Here is a 26,296-nt window from a genome sequence, read left to right on the forward strand (position 1 = left end):
AACGGCCCCCAGCCCCGTTCAATGCATCCGTCTACAATTTAAAAGGGAGAGAGAAGTTCACCCTCTCAAATGCAAGCTGGAACTGCTCCCTCCACTGGACCGAATCTGAGGCACCTTTCCGGGTATCTATCTCAATATAGTATATAGTAGGAGGAAGTAAGACTTCGCCACTTGGCGAGTAATTTGGAGCTCGAAGTAGGGAGCAATACAAGTACTTTATCTCCCGGTGAGACTGGTCTCAGCCTAGTTCCTCTGTATGTTCCAGGTCTGGAGCAAATTCTCCCGTGATAATTGATCCAGTGTATGGAGGTTTTTTTTCGATCATTTTTGCTCAAGCTGGGCCCATCCTCCCAGTTTTCCTTAATTAGGTCCAACACCCCGTGTGGTTTCCTGCCAAATAGCAGTTCAAATGGAGAAAATCTTGTGGAGGCCTGGGCACAAAGTTAGGGATCATGGACTTCAAAGTCTTATTCAGACGCTCCACCAGACTGACAGTAATCCGTACAATTCCTTGCGTGTCCGTGACATAAATTGCATGCCCTGATCTGTCAGAATCTCTTTCGTGGTCTTCCCCGGAAAGGCCCATTCGGACGCCAGGCTCTCCAGCAGCCAAGTCTGTCTCTGCATCTGGGCGTGGAGAAGATCCAGGTGCTGCCGGCTGACTGCCCCCTGCTTCCAGTGCACGGCCATGATCTCCGCCATCATCCGGCCAAACAGTGCCACCTTTTGCTGTACCCCCAATGACAAACAATTTGTCTCTCCTCATTCTGAGCTGCCTCTCGTTGGGTGCCACTGTGGCATGGATCGTTGCCACCCCGGGGTTCGTACAGCTCCAGAGAGTACAGGACACAGATTTTAGGGTTCTGGTGATTTATTGTTCTTTCCGTTCACACCAACATATGCACATACAGTATAACGCCACACTCAGGCTGCTCCAGCTCTCCTCGTGTGTCTCCGGCCTCCTGCCGTGGAGTATATATTTGCTTCCTCCTCCCCTGATCACCTGCAGCTGCGCTGATCACCTGACACTGCACCGATGTGCTGCCACCACACACCCATCTCTCCTGCAACCAGATGCTGCACCACGCCCACCTCCACAGTGATGTACTGTTGCACATTCTTCCAACAAATGTACTTATTGTAAATCATTTTGGATAAAAGGGTCTGCTAAATGCCCTAAATGTAAATGTAATGAAAAAGTCACTGCAATGTCATTGTTTGAAATACAATGTCCTACAAATATCATTCTTATTTATGCCATATACTCTGGATGGCATGGCGGCTCAGGTCCTGTGTTTAAATCTTCTTCTTTTCATGTCTGCATGGGTTTCTTCCTGCAGTCAAGAGGCATGCAGCTTAGTTTAAGTTGTTTGTAGGCTTGTTAGTAGGTTTGTAGGGTGATGTCTGGAAATATTGTCTAATGATTCCACAAGTTTTTTACAAGGTTCACTTTCCCAACTGTTACGCCCAGCCTAGGGGAAACCTAAGCGCAACATAAAGTTTGCACTTTCCCACGCCCCCACCCCAGCTCCCAGAGATAGACAGCTTTGATGCTTTTGGCGAAGGTTGAAAATAGTAGTGCAGTCATGGCGTTGCCCTGGCCATGCCCCTAAATATTCTGGGGCTGAAAATAATTCTGAAAATAAAAGAAAATACAGGATTCTGCCCTGCCTCAATAATATCAAACAGGAGAAAAATAAGAGGTTCCTAAAACAAAATGGCTACTCACCCCTACCTACCAGGACTGCTCTATGCAGAGGTTTCTCTATATACAATATTAACAAACAGCTCAAACTCTAATGCTAGACAACAATGTACTCTAGCTCTAAACAACAATGACCTCTAGCTCTCAACAACAGTTCAATGTAACATGACTAAGACATCGGTTGGGAGTCAGCAAGCAGGCAGAGAGGAAAGTCATCACCAGCAGACATCCTTTTAAAGCCAGCTGGATCAACTCCTGACCAATCAGGACCTGTGGAAAATAGACAGAGAAAACACACACACACACCAAATATGAAAACATATGACACATGGTCATAACACCACAACCCCAATTTTGTCCTTTTTCTGAAACCACTTAAACCTCATTAACCCACAAATGGGCTAGTCATTACAAATTCATGCCGTGCAGCAAGATAAAGTTCTGAACCACTGAGCATTTACATTCTAGTGAAGATCCCAGAGTTTCTAAGGATTCCAGCTATGACCAAAATAATAAAATACAGCAAGTCATCTGCCACTGAAATTTATACCAACCTGGGATACCAGGTGATACCAATTGGGTCTGTGGAGGTCTGAGACAAACAGAACTTAATGAGGAATTCAACTAGTACACATCAGAAACAGGACAAGAGTAAAAAAATAACTATCTTTGATATAAATAACAAAAACAATCCATAATACAAATCTAGATCTATGCCAGAAAATACTCAATATTATAAGCCACATAATAGAAGTGAAATTAATAAAAATAGAAGCTGAGAATCGCTGTGTTAGCAATTATGTTTTTTAATGCTGTTATCTCAATATCTGAAGTTAATTATTTTGTTATCTTGAAAAAGGACTTTGTTATCTCAAGATAACAAGATAATCAACTTGTTATCTCAAGATAACAAAAGGCCGTTTCCTATTACTACTTAATATATTTATCATAGATCAAAAGTACAATGCCAGCATGCATAAATGACTGCAATTAAGCCATCAATTATATTTCTGTGGTCAAAGTTGCTGAACAAGTTGTAGTGCACACATGCAGTATATCCTGACACTTATGATAGATACATTCAATCAGACCAGAGTGAGCTGAACATGAACTAGATAGAAGTCTGTATACAACCAGTGGCGGTTTCTCATATGGGCAGTATGGGCAGCCGCCCAGGGCGGCATTCGTGGAGGGGCGGCATGAGCGCCCACACAAAAAAAAGGTGCGTCTGCTGATGCTGAGAGAGACTGGTTCACACCGGCCGCGGAAGCGCCGCGAATAGGCGCGGCCGTCCCGCGCCGTGAAGCGATCGTTTCGGCGTCTGCTCTATTTTTTGCGCGTGCCGCGAGCGATCGTGTCAATTCTGGCAGGAAATCACACAAAGAAACTGGTCAATTTTCAAAATTAAAGCAATTTTCAAAATAAAATACCGCAATTGACAAATGTGATATTTAACTCGCACTGGGAAACAGGAAGAGAAAATACATTTAATAAATGTGAACAGTAGATAAACAAATATGTGTATTTCAACTGTATATCTACACTGTCTACTACCATACACACTCTCTCTGTCTGTCTGTCTGTGTGTGTGTGTCTCTCTCTCTCTCTCTCTCTCTCTCTCTGAACGGATAAATAGAAGAAGTGTACAAACTTTTTGGTTACAGAAACATGGCATATTTATTTTATGAGGTTATGATAAAAAAAATAGCTCTGAATGAACAAAAGATGAGCAGAAGCGCTTGTCGACCGTCGCGGAGAATTACCGTCTGGTCTGAACAGGGGGGCAGGGGGGGTCCATTTGTGTGTGTGTATGTGGGGGGGGCGTACTGGAGGTGAGGTTCGCCCAGGGCGTCATGAAACCTAGGACCGCCACTGTATACAACAATGATAATTTAAAAAGACTGTATAGAAAAAAGTATACAGTCTATGGAGCAAATAGTGTCACGCCGGTGAGGTAATGTCTCGTCTTGGGTTTTTGTCTTGTCATTTCCTGTTTTATTTTGAAAATAACTCCCCTCTCGTTTCAGGTCACTTGCCCTTCCTCCATGTGTTCTGGTCTGATGTCATCCCTGATCCCTGATTGTTGTCACCTGTTGCCCATTATCCCTCTGTGTATTTAAGTCTGCGTCTCCCCTTGTCTTGTGCCAGTTCGGCTTATGTCTGCCGTCACTTCATGTTCCTCGTCACGTCATGTTCCTCGTCACGTCATGTTCCTCGTCACCTCAGAACCTAAGTTAAGTTGTTTTTGTTGCAGTTTATGTTGAAGTCATGTTTTCCTCCCAGTGAGTGAATTTTGTTTATAGTGTTAGTTTATTTTTTAGAGTTAGTTTTTTTCCACCTCGGTCTTTTGTTTTGATTTTGAATAAAGCCTTTTAAAAACTGCTTGTCCTGCGTCTGGGTCCTCCCTCCTCATCCTCGCCCTGACAGAACGAACTGGCCAGAAAGGACCCAGCAGAGCAGCAGCAGCTAAAAACATGGACCCAGCCATCTTCCTGATGGAACTCAATGAGGTTGTGGACAACCTCCAGTACCTCCAAGCCTGCTACGACTTGGCAGACACCAAGGAGGAGAGGAGGATGCTCCGGAAGGAGGCTGGGGAGCTGGTTTCTTCCAGGCGGTGGCTCAGGGGCTATCTGCCTGACTGGGTTACACACCTGGTTTCCGCCCCGGAACCCCGGCCATCCTCAGCTCCAGCCATGCTACTAGCCCAGGCCTCAGCCACAGCCAAGCTACCAGCCCATGCCTCAGTCAAAGCTATGCTACCGGCCCATGCCTCAGTCAAAGCCAAGCTACCAGCCCAGGCCTTAGCCACAGCCAAGCTACCAATCCATGCCACAGCTCCAGCCATGCTACCAGCCCAGGCCTCAGCTCCAGCCAAGCTACCGGCCCAGGCCTCAGCTCTAGCCAAGCTACCGGCCCAGGCCTCAGCTCCAGCCAAGCATCCAGTCCAGGCCTCAGCCACAGCCAAGCATCCAGTCCAGGCCTCAGCCACAGCCAAGCATCCAGTCCAGGCCTCAGCCACAGCCAAGCATCCAGTCCAGGCCTCAGCCACAGCCAAGCATCCAGTACAGGCCACAGCCAAGCATCCAGTCCAGGCCTCAGCCACAGCCAAGCATCCAGTCCAGGCCTCAGCCACAGCCAAGCATCCAGTCCAGGCCTCAGCCACAGCCAAGCATCCAGTCCAGGCCTCAGCCACAGCCAAGCATCCAGTCCAGGCCTCAGCCACAGCCAAGCAACCAGCCCACGCCACAGCTCCAGCCGAGCAACCAGCCCACGCCACAGTCATAGCCGCGCCACTAGCCCATGTCTCGGCCAGTGGCCTCCAGTCGGCGGTCCGGTCGACACCTGCCAGTGGCCTCCAGTCGGCGGTCCGGTCGACACCTGCCAGTGGCCTCCAGTCGGCGGTCCGGTCGACACTCTCCAGTGGCCTCCAGTCGACGGCCCGGTCGACACTCTCCAGTGGCCTCCAGTCGGCGGTCCGGTCGACACCTGCCAGTGGCCTCCAGTCGGCGGTCCGGTCGACACCTGCCAGTGGCCTCCAGTCGGCGGTCCGGTCGACACCTGCCAGTGGCCTCCAGTCGGCGGTCCGGTCGACACTCTCCAGTGGCCTCCAGTCGACGGCCCGGTCGACACTCTCCAGTGGCCTCCAGTCGGCGGTCCGGTCGACACCTGCCAGTGGCCTTCAGTCGGCGGTCCGGTCGACACCTGCCAGTGGCCTTCAGTTGGCGGTCCGGTCGACACCTGCCTGGTCACTTGCCCTTCCATGTGTTCCCTGGTCTGATGTCATCCCTGATCCCTGATTGTTGTCACCTGTTGCCCATTATCCCTCTGTGTATTTAAGTCTGCGTCTCCCCTTGTCTTGTGCCAGTTCGGCTTATGTCTGCCGTCACTTCATGTTCCTCGTCACGTCATGTTCCTCGTCACCTCAGAACCTAAGTTAAGTTGTTTTTGTTGCAGTTTATGTTAAAGTCATGTTTTCCTCCCAGTGAGTGAATTTTGTTTATAGTGTTAGTTTATTTTTTAGAGTTAGTTTTTTTCCACCTCGGTCTTTTGTTTTGATTTTGAATAAAGCCTTTTAAAAACTGCTTGTCCTGCGTCTGGGTCCTCCCTCCTCGTCCTCGCCCTGACAAATAGCTAGCTACGGATTGGGCAAAGTTAGCGGAAGGATTATGTGACTAGGTCCTGTTTTCAAACTGAGGTGTTAAAAATTAGGTATATTCAAAATACATAAATAAATAAATAAGATTAATTATTACTTCAATATTTATATGAAACATAAGTTAATATTTGACAAATATGTTTGTATTTGATTTGAACTGACCTGACCTGAATATAATATATAATATAATTGTTTGACTATTTCAGATCAACCTGCGCATCCTTCACTCATAGTCACCCATGTACCTTTCTGCTAACTTCGCCAAGTCGGTAGCTGTCATTGCACAGCTGCAAACACAAGCATTCCAAATGTGCCACAGTTTATTTTCTTGTTGCAGTGTATGGGACAGACTGCAGCTCAAAAGTAGTTAACATGGACCCAAGATTTTGCTGATATAATTCCTGGTTAACTCAATCTGTGCCGATTGAATGTATTTGGGTGCCGTATCCATCAGCTGTATTGTCAATGAAGATGTGCGAGTGACAGCTTAACTGCAGTCGTCTATAAACTGACCACAGTCATCTACGCAGGCTGGTGCTGTCCTCCTGATCACAGATGAACATTATAAGAAATACAGGAAACACATTTTTGTTTTCTCAAGATAATCTTGTTATCTCAAGGTAACAATGTTTGTTTTCTCATGATTATGGGTTAATTTATGATGATTCTAGTAACACCTCTGACACACCCATTGAACACATCGTCATCCCTTTGCACACTCTTTCAAGGATCACATGTCGTTCAAGCCGCCCATGATCAACGACCCAGTGATAGTGAAGCATGAATGAATGGATATTTATATGCTCCCAGAATTGTATTGAATATGGAATATTGTTTGGACTGAATGTTTTGTATTGGATCAGTTAACGTTTTATTTTTTGTACCATTATATTTAAATCAGAAAACCAACAAACACAGTAAAGTTAGAGCCAATAAGTTTGTCTTGAAGGTCTCTTGCCCTGTAGCAATAAAACCAAATCTAAATGCAGAAAACATTGACTGAGTTATAGGTTAAAAATAATAAGGCAGGTTTCCATTAATTAACTACTTTCAAAACAAACTGTTGCTGTAGAAAGTATGGGGAGTATTGTGTCTTAGCAAGAGCGATTGGCAGTGGATAGAGTAAGATATGGATAGAGTAAGTCATACACATAAGATTTGATCGTTCTTAAGGACTTAAGGCTCTTAGGAAGGGTTCGGCTAAGAAGGAGCGCTAAGATACGGGTGTTTCCCAGATGCGTTCTTAACTGCCTTCTTAGGAGAACCTTAAGATCAAGCCAAAGAAGCTTCTTAAGAAGCTCTTAGTGGGAGCTGTCCACCGTGGTGGTGCTGAAACTGAATCAATCGATGCCAGGCAAATCGATCACCCACCTCTTTATCAATGCATGTCACACACAGTGCCCCGTGGTCCCCCCACACAGGTGCAATTAGGCTACGCATGTATCGTGTGTGGGGGGGTGTGGGTGCGTAAGATCTTCTTAAGCTAAGAGCGACTCTGGTAAACACATCCTTCTTTCAAGGCGTTCTTAAGAGCGCTCCTAAGAAGATCTTAGCACTTAAGAGCTTCTTAGCGAATCTGGGAAACGCGGCCAAGGACAGTGTAGGGGCAAGGCTGGGGCAAACACATACAGTGTTGTGAATGAGCAACAGCACAACTACACAGGTTAGATGTTATTTAAGATGAGAAAAGGAACCGATTAAACTTGTAGAAGAAGAGTGCCAAGAAAACAAAAGGAAAAGACGAAAAAGTGTCAATGAAGCAGAGAAGCAGTCCCCGGCACTTCTGCTAGACTCCCATGGGACCTCTGAGATCGTAAAACATGTATGGGTCTCAATGCAGATAATATAATTATTTGCTGGTCCCAGTCGTTATATGCCCCGAATTAGAAATATTTTGTTTGTGGATTTAAATTATAATTTTTCACATCAAGAGTTTGACCGTTTATTGTGCAATTGTTCAGTTTAAGGCTGTAGAAAAAACACAATGAGAAAGACTACATGTCACGTATGTGACGTCACGTCATCACCCTTTCTCACAGCGATTCAGTGCCGATCAAGCAAAGATTCCGATGTGTTTTGTTCCTGAATGTTCCCATTCCAGCTGGTACGGCTGTTCATTCTTTTGGTTGTGGAGCACAGAAATTGCCATGTCTGTACCTCCAGCGTACCAAGTGCGGATGGTGACAGATACACTGATCAAAAAAATAAAGGGAACACTAAAACAACATAATGTAACTGCAAGTCAATCATATTTCTGAGATATCAGCCTGTCCAATTAGGAAGCAGCACTGATTGGGAATCAATTTCACCTGCTGTTGAGCAAATGGGACAGACCACAGGTGGAAACGAGTGGCAATTAGCAAGACATCCCTATAAAGGAATGGAGCGGTTTCTTCAACCCACATAAGTTGCCCAGTTAGTGCAACTCCTCCAGGATGGCACATCAACGTGCACTGTGGCAAGACGGTTTGAAGGTTTTTAACTTTTCACTTTGAACTAAGTTAAAAACTTGAGAGCCCTGTAGTTGTTAGCTGATGCTATAGGCTACAACATAGAAATGGAAGGCTACCAAAAATAAACCAATAAAAACATGGCAACATAAATCACTAGCTTGCTCAATGACTAATTACTTATACATGCTGAGACATGTTTGTTTGAAATATCTAACTTCATCCCCTGAAAGAATACTGGTGGAGTGGTATTGGTACGTTGTAATAGCTTCTTGGTACATAATGACTACCATAGTTACAACAAAGCGATGGGATAGAGATCACTATTAGTTTCAATGCAAAAAATAATTTCACCACTAGATGGGAGTAATTCCTACATACTGTGTCTTTAAATAAATCGATCCATTAGGGTTAACAAATGTTCAGTGTAATACACTGAATACATTCAGTTGGTTAGTGAAGATGGGGGAAGATGGCTGGCATGTGATTGTGTTGTCCCCCTCTGGACCAAAAATGCTGATTTTTTGTCCCAGTTCACCCTTGGGTTATATGATTGAAATCGCCTTGAATTGAATAGTAGGGAAAGATCTCTTATCCATTTACTGAATTGTATACACAGTACATATAATTTAAAACTGTATTTCCTGCCCTGGCCATTCCCAATACTGAAAAAAGCTGTAGTGGATGAATACCTCCTCTTTTGAGGAAGCTTCATTGACAAATCGCCTTTCAGATTCTTTCGACATTTAACTGGCTATTCAGTTGAAGCAGGGTTTAACTGGCTGTGCCTAAGAAAGACTGAACAGTATAGAGTTCTAAGAAATCCACTGTTCCTTCCCATGTGAGAGGGATGGTGACGTGATTTTGAAGGTTTTGCAACAGAATGGAACAATTTTATAGCCAAGAAAACTATTATTTACATTACACGAGATCTCTGCACATCTCTGGCTGTCTTCAAGGCCTCTGTTGAGGTATTTTTAAATACATAATTTGCACATGTCACATTGGTGTTGACAAAAGTGCACACCTCCTTACATGCACATTCACAAAAATAAAAGTAAAATTGTTCTGGTTACTGCATGCAGTACTACATAGTATTACACACCATTGTACAGGCTGTTCTCATCCACTAGTCAAGGCTTCGTAGTAATGCATGTGGCGCACCTAAGATTGTGTGACCACATTGATTTAAGTTATTTGATAAAATTCTGCAGGAAATTGTAATATGAATCATTTCGAGGTTTTATATGTATTTTATGTATTTTCATTTGTATTTAATAAGGAACCAGTTTACAGACTAATAGGAACAGTTTATAATGTGTGGCAGTGGGGCGGAACACTTGTGTCGCTCCAGTTGTTCCGTAGACTGTAAACAACGAGGCTTTCTCCGTCCCGTCAGAAACAATCTGCAGATGAACGAGACGCACCTCATTTGTGCTCATTTGCCTGTGTGTCTTACCTGCTTTTCTAAACAGGTCAGTAAACTGTCTTAAAGCCCTAAATATGCACTGTTGAGCTTGAATATGTTTATGTGGATGTTTCCGTAATTGTTTGAGTGTAAAAAATGTTAACATGTGTCAGTCCAAGAAAGCTAGCGAGACTTTTCCCTACGTTAATAACGTTAAGACACCATTTTGCACACCCGCGCACACTGATAATTGGGACCAGGTTTGAGAGAACGTTTTTTAAATGCTCCGATACATGGTGAATGTTAATATTAAAGCTGTTGATAAATATTTTGCACTTTATTAAATGTTAAGATTGAAATTAGTCATTCCATAACCTGTAATCATTACAGACGCTATGGTGAGGATATTGGCGTATTAAAGGGGCCAAATGTCAAATTGTGGCATGTTGCCAAAAATAGACAGGAAAGGTTAATTAAGTACCTGAAAATGTTTATTGATGTGGAGAATAAAAATATAAGTGTGTAAAGCACAAGGTGTTCGTGTGTGAAAAGTGTTAATTGCGATTAGATGTTTGACCTTGATGAAAAGAGACAGAAGGGATGACTGGAATTATTATAAAAGTAATGTGTTATGGTTACATGATTATTTAATGTTGAATAAAACAACCAGAGAAGCAATCTAGAGCTGAACGAGACGCAGCGTGTCTGTATCGTGCTGTGTCTTACCTGCTTTTCTAAACAGGTTATGTATCCGTTTTACGGTGCCCATTCCAGGGACCCGAAACAATTACGATCTGTATATAATCCACATAATCGATTCATATGCATTCTGTGTAATCTTAGCCCTGTGATAGGATAAGCAGTTACAAATAATGGCTGGATAGATGCATGTTATCGTGAGCCAGGACGGGTGATGTATTATAATGAGTAACAAAGTCCTTAAGTTAACAGAGGAAGGGGTCTGGTTGGAAACATGGGTCTGACAACATCAGACTTTCACCCTGGAGACTCCTGTTCCTGTTTCATATCCTAATAGATTATTTGCCGAAACTAAAACAAATATTTCAAACGTGTTAAGCCCAACCACAATCTCTTTCTGAACATAACCGAGTAGTTTTGTTGCCTAAACAAAACAACTGGGACTTGCACAGGCGTTTCACCATGTGACTCATGTTGTTGGACATTTGTTGGAACATGGGCTGGCCTGGACATGTGCATGCACAGAATAGCGTATGCACTTACTAGCAAAATGTAGCCTAGCTCAGCTGCTTATACAATTATGTACATTGCCTAGGAGCACGTTATTTCTGGGGACAGGCCAGGTTGTGCGTGACAGTAATTTATCTCTGTATTAAAACAAATAAAAACAGGGGCAAAAGTTGGGGTTGAAGCCCTGATTGGATGTGTGCAAGTGCCTGTCTACAGTTGAGGAACAATCATTAAGGTCATTACGGTTGAGGTTAGCAAAACCTCGACCACATATGGTTTAAATAAACCAAAGTTGACTGCTGCCAGTGTCAGACACTCATTCGTCAACCACATGCTCCTCTTTCTGGCGTCACGCCATGCCACTTACAGCCTTTGCTACTCAGATTGGCATCGCCAGTGGCACACAAGTTCAAACTTCACAAGAGCTAGCTCAAAGGTTGATTCACAAAGTTTAAAATTACCTAGTTCACATAATTTCTTGTCTTTTGAACTGGTCGGATACTATGGCATTGAATTAATCTGTCAAGACTTATTTTCAACATTTCTGTGAAATCAGACTTTCACGCAGGAGAATGAAAACAGAAGCTGTTTTGAATTGATTTAAGTCTGTGGACAGATTTTATCACCACGATAGTGCAAGATGGAAGTCATACAACTTAACAATTAAGTAGTTGTTTGTTTAATCCTGTACACATTCAAATTGATCAAAATCTCAATAACTCTGTACCTTAATCTGACCTGCAGGCAAACATTCTATGCAGGATAAATTGAAATGTCCTGTCATTGTAAAGGGTTGAAAAAGCAATGGGGCAGACTCTTCTGCCATACTAATGGGCTGCTTTGAGGCAAAGAAAGCTGTGTTCCCAGCTCACCATGGCAACTGATGATAGAAATGTTTGCCTCTTCTCCGTCTCTATTTGCCACTCTTGCTTTTCTGCTCTGAAGATGGGTATGTATTTCATCACATTTCACTATTCGATATTTGAAATAGAGTTGAAATAGGTAAATGCCATTGAATGTTTTTTCAGGTTTTTGGCTATATGTAACAAAATCATGTTAATGTTTCATGGTTCTAGTTCAATAAGCTTAGACTGAGGCCTTTACATGACTTCTATAGGTTATACTCTCCAATTAATCATGAACACGCTTTCGCCAACTGAACATTTGCATGAATGTAGGCCCCTGTTGGGACATGCCTATCTAAATAGGTGCAGACCACTCCAGTATGCAATGCAGCACACACCCATCTGCTATTTTACACCTTGTTCAGCAAGTGGAGTCGCTCCATTGGTAGAGGGCCCTGCCTATGCTGTTAGAACAAGGTTTACAATAGCATAACCTTCATACTAGCTCACACAGGCTCAAGGTTCAATTTATTGCCATATAGTGTAAAACCCAATTGGAATTATTTACAGCCAGTCATGCATGGATGTGGTTAACAAGCAAGACAATTGAGACAGGACATGATGTGACAAGACAACAGTGCAATGTGATTGATAGGTGCTGTAAGTAATAATACTGATAATGATAATAATGATGATAATAGTAGTAATACCGGAAAAGTGCAAACAGTGGATTCAGTCCTGGTGGGGTATTGGGCTATGAGCAGCCTGGCGGCCGTGGGGAAAGAGCTCAGGTGATGCCGGGATTTAGCAGTTCTCGGGAGCCGAAGCCTTCTTCCGGAAGGGAGCATTTGAAACATTGCAAAACCTGGATGTGAGGGGTCTTCCATAATTTTCATGCCCTTCTCACAGCCCTGGTGTTGTGGAGGGACTCTAGGGAGGGTAGAGGTGCCGATCACCCTCTCAGCCGAGCGGATCACCCGCTGCAGCTTGGCCTTGTCCTTGGCTGCTGCAGCAGGGAACCATGTGATTATTGATTGTGTGATGATGGATTCGATGATGACTCCTCCCACTACTGTACTCTATGGGAACATTGGGTGGAGCCCTATGAATGCACGCCCTGCCACAACATATTACCAACACAAACACAATGATCCTGATCGGTTAGAGGATAGCCAACCTACTTCTTTATAACCTAGGCCTCCACAGTTGAGAAGTAAGAGGCCCTAGCCAACAAAATTAGTACGTATCTTGGTAGAATTATGTCAAAATCCTGCAGGATCATAAAACAATTGGAGAAACCCATCACACCACATTCCCCAAATCATCAAGGAGCACAGGAACATGCATGTGATGTCCCGAAGGGGAGTTAGGTGAACACAACCAACACACACCAAACCCTTTCCACTAACCCTGTATTGTTCCAGCAAGCACAGACCCTAAAAATGAGCCATGTCCGAGATATAGAGCCATGTCCGAGATATAGAACCATATGAAAGGAGAGGATATCACTGCCTCTGTATGTAACCGGTGGGTTAATTGACAATTGCACACGGCCCTCCTCTTTTCATCTTTTACTACCTCACCAGCGTGCAACCAATCAATCACCCCCACTTGCTTCCCTCCGGGATTAAATACACAGCTGGAACTAGCTTGAACAGAGTTAATTCACTGAGACGGTGGGATCGTTGTGGAAAAATGAATCTGCCCAATAAAGATCAACAACCAGGATCAGCTTTTTCTCCGAGGTTTATTTCCACTAAGTATTCTCATCTGCAGAGGAGGGACTGGTCACCCCTGCCTTCTGATGCAAAGGATCAGAATCAGCAGGAACGAACCAGTCCCTCCTCTGCAGATGAGAATACTTAGTGGAAATAAACCTCGGAGAAAAAGCTGATCCTGGTTGTTGATCTTTATTGGGCAGATTCATTTTTCCACAACAATTGGCGTCCCTGGGTGGGCACCAAGAGTAAGAGGCGCGTGCGGACAGGACTGACGGTGAAATCTGTGCACAGTGGAGCGACGCTCCTACTCCAACCTCGGCATAAAATCCAGCTGGGAAAATGGGGGCCTAACGTCCAACTATCGGGCGTGCTCTCTCACTGTTGGTGCCCGAGAACCTGGTGGAGGGATCTCTTCAATATTCTCCGGTGAGTTTCTTTTCAAATTGTGGGCCAAAGACGAGGGTTGAGGTACAGTTCGAGTCTGTCAGCTCCCCTCCTCTGCAGGTGGTTCGAGTCCACTTGTTATTGACGTCTGGTTGTGGTACCAAAGACGAGGGTTCCAGTCCCTCCTCTGCAAGTGGTTCGAGTCCACTTGTTATCGACGTACAGTGCGAGTCTGTGCAAGGGTCGGCCAGCAGCTTGATCAACTGCTCTTTTCAGTTCGAGTCTGTTAAGTATAAGGTTTGGTAAAAACGTTTGTCTCACGGACTAGTTCCGTTTGGAGGGATTTACAGCAACGTTTTCTTTGGTTGTCTTCGAGTGGGGATGTGCATATCGGTCCGCCAGTATCGATACTTCCAGTTTGGAGTGTGTTTTGTTTAGAATCAGTCTTCACATCAAAATATCGATTCCAAGTCCACTTTTGCAGGAAATATTAATGCATTGCAAAAGTCGTAATTTTCATATACACATGGACATCCAACAGTATCAGTGTCGGTATTAGTATCGGTGATACCAGCCTTGGTATCACCTGGTATTTGGATCGAAAGGAAGACAGTGGTATAAGCACATCCCTATCTTCGAGCCAGTAGGACAACTGAGTTAGCTGGCAGATTTGGCCACTGCCAGTGTTATTCACCCAGACGGGTTAAGTCGGTTCAACAAATGGGTGATAAGCGCTTTTTTCTTTAGAAGGGACCCTATAGCTTGCATTGTGTGTAGGTGCCTTGCGAGGACCAGGACCTAGTCGTCATTTTCTGTGTGTTGTTCTCGTTTGTGCCCTTTTCATCGTTTTCCATCTCTAATTATCCTTTGCCTGTATGTCTGTGTGTGTGGTGGAGATTGGAGAAATATATTATAAGTAATATTAACTGTGAATAGGGACCTTGTGGTATCCCAAGGTCTCATCAACAGCGCTCCCCCTCTGCCCTCCCTTCCTCCGGCGTAGGGGAGAGAGAGAATAGAAAGGGAAAAACCCTTGCCTCAAAAGTTTTGTTGCCGTTTGTTTTTTAACTCAGCCTACGGACTGTTTTCAAGAACAAAAACAAAATCAATCAAACAATTGGCATACCGGTTCGACTTTAACGAAAGCCTAAATTAAACGCGAAAATGGGGTCAGCACAAAGCAAACGGGATAATGGCCTGGCTCTTAGCCCAAACCTTCAGTATATGATCACAAACTACGGTGAATCTTGCGTCGATCAATTTGAAATTTGGGTCACTGAGTGCAGTTTTCCCGATAGAGGCAGTTTTAGTCTCAGGCAATTGGAAATTCTAAAAGGCAACCTCAAGCAAAGGGAGAAAGATGACAGGGAAAGGAAGAGCAGAAGGGCAGTTTTAAACATTCTTTTCTTTTGTCGAATTTATGTCCGATAAATCTTGTGGCGAGAGACCTTATGTGTGTTTTGGGCATAAACATAAGCTCAGGGCCAGAAGGCCTCACCATACTCAGAAATGTTTCACACAATCAGGCTTTTTTCACTTCCCTCGGCACAGAAATAACTTATCAGTATCAGTGGCACTTCCCCTCCTCAGACCTCGCTGCAATAACAAACATACTCACACACACAGCTGCACTCACGCACACTGATGTCATGCACCACACAGACTTGTTTTGTGCTGCACACACTTACACAGAACAGCCTGTGTGATAACCTAAAACTGCTCTATCTGTATTGGGATGACGCACGATGTGTAATCTCTGTGTGCCTGTCTGATATTTCGTTCCAAGTGCCGCAGTTCCCGTTTGTTTCCTTGATCAAAGGAGGGGAGTCACAAAACTTGGAACCTTGGCTGAAAAAATGCATCGATGCAACTGAGTGGACACAAACGGATGACCCCAACACCGAGTATCATCAGGGGTTAAAGGTGCACCGAGTTAAAATTCAAAAGGCGATTGCTGCTCGAAGAACCGTCGAAATTAAACTTCAAAACCCAAAGGTATCTCACGCACCACACCTCACACCTCCACACACGGGGATGATGGTCAATAATGTCAGTGACATCCCAGAGCTAAAACAGGCACCACCAGAGGTATGGGCACGACACAAACATGATGTGGGGTTGATAAAGAATGCTGAACCAATTCACTCCAAAATCCTCCTACAGGCCCTGCCAGCGGCAGTATCCACTAAGGAAAGAGGCTGTGGAGGGCATCAAACCGGTGTTTGAGGCCTTCCTCAAAGCAGGCGTCATCGTCCCCTGCGAAAATTCACCCGTCCGCACGCCGATATGCCCGGTGAGAAAGATTCGGCCTCCAGGCGCGCCAGATGAATGGAGGTTTGTCCAGGATCTGCAGGCGGTAAATGCAGCAATCCACGCGCGCGCCCCTACGGTACCAAATCCTCACACAATCCTCTCACAGGTCCCACCTGAAAGTAAGTGGTTTTCTGTTGTTGATTTGGCTAATGCCTTCTTCAGCGTCCCCATACATCCCGACAGCCAGTACTGGTTCGCATTCACATTTGAAGGTAAAACGTACACATTCACCCGTTTGTGCCAGGGCCTGTCCGAATCTCCCACCATTTTCAACGCTGCTCTGCGCCACAATTTAGAATCCTTAAGGCTGCCACAAAACAGCGCCTTGCTGGCATACGTGGATGATTTAATGATTTGTTCTCCCACACGAGAAGCCTGCGTGGCTGACACGCTGGCCCTGCTAAAACACCTGGCCAACAACGGCCACAAGGTCAGCTCATCCAAATTACAGTTCGCCTGTAATCAGGTCACCTTTCTGGAGCACATCATATCAGAAGAGGGGAAAACACTCTCCCAATCACGCATCTCTGCCATCCAAGAAATCCCAAAATCAGTCACAAAGAAACAGGTTATGTGCTTTCTTGGTATGACATCATACTGCAGACAGTGGATTCCTGACTATGCAAGCATCGAGGCACCGTTGGCACCGATCGCTCATGGGCAGGGTCTCGCGGCACAGGACAAAGTCACTTGGACACCTGATGCGGGAAAAGCATTTGTTGACCTAAAACTAGCTCTACAGACACCCCCCACTCTGGGGCTCCCTGATTGCAGCCGACCTTTTACACAAACTGTTGACGAGAAGGGGCACTACATGACTTCCGTGTTACTGCAGGACTATGGGAGGCAAAAAAGGCCTGTTGCCTATTTCTCATCCAAACTTGATCCTGTGGCAGCCGGCCTTCCAGCTTGCCTCAGAGCTGTGGCCGCAGCTGAGAAAGCGGTCGTAGCTTCACGTGACATTGTAGGTTACTCTCCACTAACCTTATTAGTACCACATGCAGTCTCTATGATCCTTTTAGAGAAGAAAACTTCGCACCTGTCCCCTGCGCGGTGGCTAAGATACAATACCATTTTACTGGAGCTGCCTAACATCACTGTACAACGCTGCACCATACTAAACCCTGCGACTTTGCTCCCCACAGCTAAAGATGGGGAGCCCCATGATTGTGTGGCTGTCATTAACGAAATCTGTTCCCCCAGACCTGACCTCCGGGAAACACCACTTGACAACCCCGACATGGAGCTCTTTGTGGACGGCTCAGCATCAAGGAACCTGGAAACAGGCCTCAACCAATCAGGGTTTGCAGTCACCATATTACATGAGACACTTTTGGCTGAGCCTCTCCCATCTAACTATTCAGCACAGGCTGCAGAGCTGGTGGCTCTGACTGAGGCATGCAAACTGGCTAGAGGTAAGACTGTCACTATTTTCACAGACAGCAGATACGCGTGGGGGGTTTGCCACTCTTTTGGACAAATTTGGGCCAACCGGGACTTTCTGACTGCATCGGGCAAACCCATCGCTCACCACAGACTGGTTGCTTCTCTCCTTGATGCTTTGCTGTTGCCACGTCACATCGCCATATGCAAATGCAAATGCAAAGCACACACACACAAAACAGACTACGTTTCACAAGGAAACGCCTGTGCTGATTCTGCAGCCAAGGTCGCTGCTAAGCAACCTTTGATAACACACACTGCATGAAAAGTCGGATTTTCGTCCCTGTAAACGCCCGAAAATCTCCCTAATTTTCGGGAGTTAACGACAATTTACAGGCTGCGAACGCCGCGTTCGTCTGTGCCGAAAATTGTCGGAAACGAACCACAGCGAAGGCTCTAATTAGCATATGAATAGCGGCGAAACCCCGCCTGGCCAGAGATGGCTTGAATATCCTCACTCAGGATTGGATGAAACCACTAGTTTTAAACAAGTATAATCGCTCGTGATTGGTTGGCAGATCTGGTCATTATAAATGTAAAGCCAACCGACGTTGGTAGATCTGTCACTATTGGTCAACCTGATGAGTCATTATAAATGTAAACCCCACCCCCGTTGGCAGATGTGTTACTATTGGTCACACTGGGTCTTTTAAACAAGAATAATCACTAGTGATTGGTTAGCAGATCTATCACTATATATATATATATATATACATATATACATATATATATATACATACATACACACACATATATACATACACACACATATATATATATATATATATATACACATATGTTTATATATATATATGTATATTTATACATACACACATTTATTTTTATTTATTTATATATTTATAAATATAAATATGAATGAATTAATTGAGGAAAGGAAAAATTGCCAGGAGGAAGTATTCAAAGAAAGAGCTTTATTGACAACACAACACACAACTGTACAAATTTGCCCACACAACAAACAAATGAACTGGCGACATTCTGTCCGAATTTTGTCAATTTTACAGCCGCCTGCGGTGCGTGGCCCTGTACTTGGGAGTCTTCTCTAATCGCGACTGTAGAGTCGCACAGAGCTCGGTGAGCTCCTGGCTACGAGAGGATGGAGGTCGCACAATCCATCCAGACACCCCGCCAACGACGCCGTCCTCCTCATCAGACATCATGTCTGTGGTGGCGCACTTCCAACGGTCCGCCTCATCGCCAGCAAGCACACTCCGTCTCGCTTCCAGCAGCTGTAAAACAATCAATAAAGACAATCAGTAGGCTACTGCGCGATGCACTGCGCATGGACACAAAACATCTATTAATGCACCTGAAAAATAGGTTTAGGTAGGTTTGGTCACATTGACCAAAAACGGATCTAATAAGTCTTACCCTCTTTCTCCTGGAACGACTCCGAGCTGACGTCTTCACAGCTTCCGCCTGCGATGCAAGATTAGGCTGTGTGTCTGAAGCTCCTGCGTACCGTTTCATAGAATGTCTTACAGGCAGCTGGAAAACAATTAAATGAGTGGTATGAATACAGTTAATATGGGTATCTACTGTTAACGCATCTATTTCCTTATACAGCAGAATGAAAGCATATTCTTTAAATCGTACCCTTGCTCCGGTTCGTAGCGCCTACAATTCGTCTCCGAGTTGTGAAGACGGCGTACTGCTTCCTGTAAAAGACCAACATACACTTAACAAAGCAACTTAACGTTACACTGGTTCCTCTCTCTTGTTCTTTTACAAGGCTACTATGCTACTTTTAGCTTGGACTATTAGCGTTTAAGCTACTTTTAGCTTGGGCTTGCTTTGCTAATTTTAGCTTAGCTAGCAGTCACCGAACATATTCTTACCGCAATCATCCTGAGAGTCTCCAGCAGTCCTGGGACATCCTGAGAGTCTCCAGCAGTCCTGGATATAAGAATTATAACATTTAAACCACATTTTCTTAAGTGAAGCCTCTCAGAGCAGCATCCCTCCTGCCGGTGAACGTCTCGTCATCGTTCCCCCCACTGAATGAGGCGCCCGGTGTCTGCCGTCCCTTTAGCGGACAACGGTGCACGGCGTTATTAATCACCGTTAGTAAATATATAACCACGGTTTAACATAAGCACTATATTATTAGTTAACGTCGGTAAAAACGGCACATTTTCCGCTTCGCTTGCGCTCGCTAACCCCTAAATGGTAAATTAGCGTCAGTAGGCTAGCCGGCTGGAAGGACCTTCGATTCGTAACGTTAACGTACAATTCCAACAACAATAAAGTAACGTTCATTATCAATACGATTTAAAAGTCAGCTGGAAACGTAAAAGTCATGTTACAGTATACTTACATGTGTACGCGGTTTGTGTCGGGCTGTCGCCAGAATCACCGCAGTCGTCCGCCATTATCCAAAACTTGTGAAGTCAGACGAGCCGCAATGCATTTTGGGAAGTTGAGTAGATTTAGCAAGGTCCGCTGTACTCAGAAATTCTTGCCAATGCAGTATACATCCGGGCATTTCTCGCGTGCACAAATTCACATACTATTGTATGTGAACGCACTACGTACTCAAATTTACGTCACAATTAAGTACGAGTAGGACGTTAGTATGGCATTTCGAACACAGCCGAGATCTATGATCTATGAACCCATCCTTGACCCTCAGAACTACGACCAGCCATTATAAAGCAGTTTATAGTTGTTAATGTTGTGTCAAAAGGTACTGCATTTAAACATGTTACTGCGCAAGTTTCCTGGCTTCATCCCCATCCGGACAGACATTTTTATGGAAAGCCAATAGAAGTTTGGAGCTTGCAGGGAACAGACACGTCATACCCAGCATCATTTCTGCCTGTTGAGCGCATTGCTGGGAGATGTGTGGTTAACACATCCACTGTGCATTTAAGCACAGAAAGGGTCACTGTAGTCATACCACTATGCACAGTGGTTGAGCTCTAGGAGACTGTGATGTTGTTTGCATGAATGTACATTTTACCTTTGTGGCAAAGCCTGTTTAAAAGTAATTGTTGAAGCAAATTGTTTTGTGTATCTTTGAATGAAGATGAAATTAAGTTATATCTTTGAATGAAGATGAACTGAAGTTAACACCTTTCAGAAAAATGTCACCTGGGGGAAAACTCCCCCTGCTACCCTGATTTGCATTTGTATAGCTCACAGCATTTTCATTTACATGTTAAAGCCTCCCCTAGGATTACGGGGAGGGGGGTCATGGGGGGACAACTGCCAAGCAAGGCCCACGTCAATTCCCGGCAATTTACGTCAGTTTTCGGTGTTTCCTGCAAATTGCCATTTGCAGTCGTAAACCTGAACTTCCACGTCAATTTACAGGGCCGCTAACTGACGAAAATCCCACTTTTCATGCAGTGACAGCTCACTATCACTTCCAGCCCAGCTGTAACACCCGATGCAGACTTACAAGAACTACAGAGCAGAACAACACAGGGGGAGAAACATGCTTGGAAACGGGCCGGCGGGGTGGTGAAGCAAAATGTCTGGTATGGTCCCAACGATAAGCCCTGCCTACCAGGCTATTTGTTTCACTATTACGCTAAATTGACGCATGGTCAAGACCACGCGTCAAAAGAGGGGATGACACGTGACATCCAGAGACATTGGTTCACTAAAGGCTTCTCACTTTACTCCCAAAATTTTGCAAAAGATGCGTGATCTGTGCAACAAACAATGTGGGCAGAGGCATCAGGGTCAGACAGAGCGCCCATCCCCCAGCAAGCAGACCGTTTGATCACCTACAAATGGATTTCATAGAACTAACACCAAGTGAGGGAAAGAAATTCTGCCTTGTGATGGTCGATATGTTTTCAAAATATGTCGAGGTTTTTCCCACTTCCAAACAAGACGCGTCGGCAGTGGCAAAAGCCTTACTTACACAAATTCTTCCCAGATGGGGAGTGCCCTCACAGATTTCGAGTGACAACGGGACCCCTTTTGTAATTGCCGCGCTTAAAAGCATCAGCCAGTACCTTGGGTTCGACCTGAGGCGACATTGTAGCTATCACCCAGCTAGCAGTGGGGCAGTAGAACGCGAAAATGGGACCCTAAAGAACAAACTTGCCAAATGTTGCGAGGAAACAAAACTACCCTGGACTAAGGCCCTCCCCATTGTGTTGATGTACATGAGGGGGAGAATCAGGTCCAGAAATAACCTCAGCCCATTTGAAATCCTGTTCGGCCGGCCTTTGCGAACCGGGATTGGGCCTGAGCTAAGACAACTCCCTGAGACAGGGCATTGTGAGGATGAAATGTTGCGGTATTGCACACACCTAACCTCTGTTCTCTCTGATATTCACAAACAGGTGAAAGACGCACTGCCAACACCCACCACACAAAAACTGCATAACCTGGAGCCAGGTGACTGGGTCGTGGTCCGAGATCTGAGAAGGAAAACTTGGCAATCACGAAGGTGGAACGGGCCCTACCAGGTGCTGCTCGTCACAGAAACTGCAGTAAAGATTGCAGAGAGAGCCACCTGGATCCACGCCAGCCACTGCAGAAGGATCCCAGAGCCATCATCCGACGCTCCTACACAGGCCGATCAGAGAGAGCCAGATGGCATCGACCTTCAGCAGCCCGCCACTCCAGAACGGGGGGCGACGTCAGCTGCACCTGCTAACTACGCATCTCCTCCTGCTTCTCCTGCTGCAGATCGAGCCCTACTTCGGCCTCGCAGGCCTGGACCGACCAGAACTACCCACGGTGGACGTCGCCCCGGTCACCCGGCCGGAACAGAACGCCTGGTACCGAGCCGTCGCTCTGGCCGCCAGATTGGTGACGAATGAGAGTTGTTATGTCTGCGCCCAACTCCCCAATGGCGTGGGCACAGCACTGCCGTGGCACCCTGGCCACTGAACATCTCTGAGACCATGGGGGACATGGTGGCCTTCACCAAGCCTGTGGAATCACCAGAACGAATCATCACAAACCTTGCTCCTTGGTTGGAGGATTTGAACATCAGCGTCGTCAGCTACGAAGGATCCGCGGTGAGATTCAGAAATGTTACAACTGCTCTGAGTGAGGTGCACCATTCAATAATGACAACAAATCCCACACGGCAACGAGGAGCTGTGTGCTTTGTGAGAGAGTGCCGGACATCGCTTGACCACAACCTGGGCACGTCCTTTTGTAACCAGACAGTCAAGGCCACGTGTGGCAGCGCATGGAACTCTGCATACACCAAACCTGAGTGCAGGGGCGTGAACCCTTACCTTGGCAGATTGAACCTCACACATACACACAGTCTAGGCAGAGAGGGGGAGGACAACCCCGTGGTAACCATGCCCTCTAGCGATGGGTTTGGTGCATTGAGACAGCATGTGTGGGTGTGTGGACAGCACGTCTATCAGTCCTTGAGACCAGGCTGGTGTGGGTCTTGCTATCTCGCCAGACTCTTGCCTTCTGTTGCCATTGTGCCGAGCCTGGAATATTTTCACACTCATTACAGTCACTACTACAGACCGCACAGGGCCAGGCGCACGGCAACACGTGTTTCGCAACCCGAGAAGGGGCTCTCGGGAATCCTCCCCTGGTGGGGGACTGTCAACAATGCACATAAGATTGATGAAATATCCCTGGAACTCGAAAAATCTGACTGAACTCACAGCTGCCGGCTTTGCAGCATTGTCCCCTGTTGTCCAGGGCATCAGAAACGTGGCTCTGCAAAATAGAGTCGCCCTCGACTTGACCCTAGCCTCACAGGGAGGCGTGTGCCATGTCATAGGGACAAAATGCTGTACCTTCGTGCCTGCAATAGATGACAACATGACCCATGTTGTTGCCCACCTGAACGAACTGTTACACAGAGAGAAAAGCAAAGGCTCTGAGGCTTTTGAGGGCTGGGACATTTGGTCCTGGCTCACAGAGGGGGGGTGGAAAGCCACCGCCATCAGATTCCTATCACCTGTGTTGATGGTTGTGGTTGTAATGTTGCTGGTCGTTTGTTGCGTACTGCCCTGCTGCCGAGCTCTCGTGGGTTCGGCGGTGAGCTCTGCCGTAGGACAGTACCCGAAAATCACCATTGTTCCAGATGAAGATCTGTGGGTACCGCCCTTTTTGGACTCAGATAGTGAGTCAATCTGATATGTTAACTCACACATAGATATTAGAAGGGGATCACACTACAACTTCATGCTTAATAATAAAACCCTTTTTGTGTGAACCTTGAAATGTAATTGTGTGCGAATTGTCTCACTCAGGAACCGCCTGTCTACCTGTCCGAACTTAGTTCCTTTACCTTCTACAGCTCAACCAGTCCGCTACAAAGGGGGAGGGTGGTTTAGAAGCCCTTTGTCTCAACCCGGTGAAGAATGGCAAACAACTTTGTCAGGGGGCTGTAGATTTTAGAAAGCAGCTGAGCTACGATGGTAGATTATGGGGCCCTGAGGTAGAAATTCGTTCAGATACATGTATGTTATATCCTCACTCCACCTGCTAATCATATTTTGTGCATCATTTTCCCTGTAAGGTGAAGGTTTCAAAGCACCAGGTCACTACACATGACCTGTATGTTTGAGGGAAGGGTGGTCTGTATCAGAGAGAGAAAGCAGGGTTGGAGGGTTCTTTTTTTTATAATTATCCATTTCTTTTTCCTTATTATTGGTATATTTGTGATTATTGTGCTCATAGCAGACATGTTATCAGTAGAGTATAGAAGGTTGTATACTCCTGGGAAAGAGGTTCTGTTCCTGGTACCATGATGGCAACTCCTGATATGAAATTGTTTAGCTTGTGCTTTTAATAGTATGATTTTCTTGTTTGATCAATATTGCTTGTTCACTATTTCCACATGCATGTGTAATGAAGAATGCATTTAAGAACAGCTTATGTTTTATTCTTTCATAATATAAAAGGCTTTTTCTCCAGGTTCAATGCATGCCCTGTTAAACCTTGCCGTGAATTAGAGACATAGACAATTATAAATTACCTTTTCTAGTGAACATAAAATGTTCAAAGGGGGGACTGTAATGGGAATTATGGATGTTTGTACTTTATAATCAGAATATTTGTCAGGCTGACTCGATCCGCATCTCCTCATCTGACTGTTATGCTATGACGAAAATGAATGCCTGTTTGTAGATGATATGAACATGAGTGCCACATTGACATAAGATAATTTCAGGACTATGACGCCTGTGTTCTGTAAATCTTGACCTTGCCTGTACATCTTGTCTTTGTAAGATAGGACATGATCCGTCCTTTGGTTCCTCCTCCTTAAAAGGGAGACTGTTGTTGGACTCAGGGTTCGTTCCTGCTGATTCTGATCCTTTGCATCAGAAGGCAGGGGTGACCAGTCCCTCCTCTGCAGATGAGAATACTTAGTGGAAATAAACCTCGGAGAAAAAGCTGATCCTGGTTGTTGATCTTTATTGGGCAGATTCATTTTTCCACAACAGGGTGTCGGCAGCAAATCAGTTTTTATTTTAATATATTTATTTTCCTTTCGCCGTCTGTCCCAGTGGCCGCAAATGCTTAAGGGCTTGGTAGCAGGAAGCCCGTCTTGTTCATTGTTATGGTGTTTAACATGAGTCTCCTGGTCCACTATCGCCTTTACTGGCTATAGCACCATTGCAAACCGAAGTAACTACCAGTCGCACGGACCGCAGATCACAACTTACTTGACGACCGAGACGGAAGTAGCAACAAACAACAACATATAGGAGGGATTGGAGGGTAGCTCTGCTAGTCACTATGAAGTAGAGCATGACATTTTTCGGGAATTCCCGCGGGTCACGTGATTCCCGTGGGATTCCGGCGGGATGGGAGTCAAAGTTTTATTAATCCCGTGATTGGGACGGGATTGGAATAAAAATCAACGGGAGCGGGCAGGAGCGGGAACGCCATTAATAGATGATGATTTTCAGCTGTGTTAAACAACCAAAAGGACAGACACGTCCATTTTTGTAGTCATCTTTCAGTGAGCCAAAACTATTTTGACTCGCGTTAGCAAGTCAAAAGAACTACACATCCAACAGTGCTTTGACTTCCGGCCGGGCCGGCCACTACCGGAAGTTAAATGCCCGGAGGGAGGTAGAGGCGATGAAGCCGGGAAGCGAGAGCTACAGACTAAAGTCCGACACAATGATCCGTCGGTGAGATTAACTGACTTTATTGGGAAGTCGCAAATATTGCATAGATTCATGCGAGTTGAATGTGATGAAAAAAAAAAAAAAAAAAAACGGAGTTGGATGGGAGGGGGAGTAATTTTGAGTGGGAGCGGGATGGGAGCGGGAGTCATTCTACAGGAGTGGGACGGGATGGGGTTTTTTTTTTTACTCCGGCCCGGGATTGGGATGGGATGGGATTTTTTCTCTGGGAGTGGGATGGGACGGGAGTGAAAATCCACTCCCGTGTCATGCTCTACTATGAAGCACAAAGCACCACCCCTACCCCCCCCCCACACACACACACACACACACACTTTTACGCGTAAATATCTGTCCACTTGGCGTTATTTGCAGTTGTAAATCACTTAATTTCAACGTAACAGCTGAGTCCCTTGTAACAAGGTTCTCCGTTTTGATAAATAAGTGTGACTGATCATCAACATGTATTGTAGTTAATTAACATGATGTTCATTTCTGCTGCTTGAGGAAATTGGCTCTAAATAGAAGCTCAGCTCATATTTTTAGGACTTGCT

This window comes from Eutrigla gurnardus (genome assembly GCF_963514095.1).
Source record: "Eutrigla gurnardus genome assembly, chromosome: 1".
In the NCBI taxonomy this organism is placed as follows: Eukaryota; Metazoa; Chordata; class Actinopteri; order Perciformes; family Triglidae; genus Eutrigla; species Eutrigla gurnardus.